The sequence below is a fragment of the Phoxinus phoxinus genome (genome assembly GCF_949152265.1).
Source record: "Phoxinus phoxinus genome assembly, chromosome: 8".
Taxonomy (NCBI): domain Eukaryota; kingdom Metazoa; phylum Chordata; class Actinopteri; order Cypriniformes; family Leuciscidae; genus Phoxinus; species Phoxinus phoxinus.
Genome location: NC_136883.1, coordinates 12,352,755 through 12,355,355, shown reverse-complemented (window position 1 = coordinate 12,355,355; position 2,601 = coordinate 12,352,755). Strand labels below are relative to the sequence as shown.

The window sequence follows — 2,601 nt, the reverse complement described above, 5'->3', positions numbered from 1 at the left end:
CTGGTAAGTAGAACTTGTAGCTGCTTTAGTCAAGACGATGCAAGGAATATTTCATATGTCCACCTCTTTCCACAGCGACATCACATACGGCGTGGGCCAGGAGGATCCTTCAATCTGCACAGCAGAGTAAGTAGTTCAACAACAGGTATATGTTCTTGGAATGAGTGATGGGGCTTACGGCTGGAAGATGCTTCGGTCCAGACGAGACAAGGAATAACTCTGGTGTCCACCTCTCTTCACAGCGACATCACATACGGCGCTTGGCCAGGAGGATCCTTCAATCTGCACAGCAGAGTAAGTAGTTCAACAACAGGTATATGTTCTTAGAACGAGTGAGGGGGCTTACGGCTGGAAGATGCTTCGGTCCAGACGAGGAAAGGAATAACTATGGTGTCCACCTCTCTTCATAGCGGCATCACATACGGCGCTTGGCCAGGAGGATCCTTCAATCTGCACAGCAGAGTAAGTAGTTCAACAACAGGTATATGTTCTTGGAATGAGTGATGGGGCTTACGGCTGGAAGATGCTTCGGTCCAGACGAGGAAAGGAATAACTATGGTGTCCACCTCTCTTCACAGCGGCATCACATACGGCGCTTGTCTAGGAGGATCCTTCAATCTGCACAGCAGAGTAAGTAGTTCAACAACAGGTATATGTTCTTAGAACGAGTGAGGGGGCTTACGGCTGGAAGATGCTTCGGTCCAGACGAGGAAAGGAATAACTATGGTGTCCACCTCTCTTCACAGCGGCATCACATACGGCGCTTGGCCAGGAGGATCCTTCAATCTGCACAGCAGAGTAAGTAGTTCAACAACAGGTATATGTTCTTAGAACGAGTGAGGGCTTACGGCTGGAAGGTGCTTCGGTCCAGACGAAACAAGGAATAACTCTGGTGTCCACCTCTCTTCACAGCGACATCACATACAGCGCTTGTCTAGGAGGATCCTTCAATCTGTACAGCAGGGTAAGTTAACACATGTACACACAATCGTCCAGCAGGTAAGGAGAATCTTCACACTGAATGCCTGGGTTGTTTTTGTTACGGTGACAGTGGTGGGCTTTCGAAATGGTGAGCATACGGCATTAACTCTGTATATATTCCCCACACCCTGTAACTTCACTTCAAGCAATTTCTTGTGTAAACACACCACTTCAGACACTGCATATCCACTCGTAGTGAAAATAGAGCCAGCACTCACCCAACGATCGCTCCTTCCACTGACAGGCTGGATCGAGTCCCACCCAATAGCGAAAGAGCGAGAATACCTCCTCACTGACCCGGGGACCAAGCGTTTCCTTGCCCACACTCGGAGGAGAAGACGAGAGTTCAACGGATCCCTTAATCCATACACTCTCCGGTGACACAACCCTCGTGATCAATCCACTTCACAACGTTATATCAATCTCAGTGCAGGTACATGCATTCAATCAAATTCCACGATCATATTACTTATCTTCTCTCAGATGATAATGGCGCGGCTTGGTCTGCACTTGGTCCTCGTAACTCACTCTCTTTCCGTCCTCAGTATCTCCACTCGATCGCTGTTATATCTGCCGCACAGCCGAACGGCCAAACCCCACAATAATCCTCAGATACCTTCGCACGCCAGCCCAAACGTCAAAAGGGATCCACTTCTCTCAGGGGAACACAGTCAAAGGAGAGGACAACCAGGAAGGACGACCGGGAGAACGAACAACCCGTGGGAATCACCCCGTGAGAATCACCAACTTCCTGGTCTCTGAACTTCCTTTTTATATGGTCCCTCCGCCTTCATAATCCTCGCGCAGATCCCGGCGTTTAATCCTCCGCACCAGATGTCAATCCGTCATTAGCGTTGTTAATGGTGACATAACGCGCAACCCGGAAGTGGGCCGGTGTTACCGTAACACCGGTCCGGCCGGAACATAATTCCCGCGGGAACTTAGTTCCGCTTCCTTTTCGTCACCCCGTGACATAAACATATTCTCATAAGATGGTCTGGTGTAATTTACCATCACTACTTCTTCCTGCCCATGCTACCTTCCTCTTCTCTCCGTCATCCTGCTGCTGCTTCACCTCTCCCTGACCTGAGCTGCTATCTGGAGCCTGTTCAACCGCTTTGCCTGCTGGAGATATTCCAGGTTCTTGTGGTCTGTGAGAACCTGGAAAGGATACTGAGCCCCCTCAAGCCGATGGCGCCACTCCTCCAAGGCCAGTTTTACCGCAAGCAACTCTCGATCCCCCACGTGGTAGTTGTACTCGGCCTCAGACAGGCCGCGACACATGAAGGCACAAGGGTGTAATTTTCCATCCTCACCCCTCTGTGACAGGATGGCTCCCACCCCCACCTCTGAGGCGTCCACCTCCACCACGAAAGGTCTTTCTGGGTCAGGGATCACCAGAATCGGAGATGAAGTGAAGCGGTGCTTGAGTTCCTCGAAGGCCCCTGCTGCCTCCGGACCCCAGTGAATCTTGGTCCCTCCTCCCTTGGTAAGCGCCGTCAAGGGGGCTACCACAGAGCTGAAATTCTTAATGAACTTCCTATAGAAGTTAGAAAAGCCAATGAAACATTGAACCTCCTTGACTGTGGCAGGTGTGGGCCAGTTGTGGACCGCTTTGAC

The 2,601-nt window shown here is 50.7% G+C and overlaps 1 long non-coding RNA gene across 1 annotated transcript; it reads left to right on the top strand.

Moving 5' to 3' along the window:
- Nucleotides 1-753: 753 nt before the first annotated feature.
- On the top strand, nt 754-1,667 carry LOC307003311. Its single transcript, XR_013798673.1, has 3 exons — nt 754-798; nt 913-964; nt 1,226-1,667. It is a non-coding gene; the product is annotated as an uncharacterized lncRNA (long non-coding RNA).
- Nucleotides 1,668-2,601: the final 934 nt, after the last annotated feature.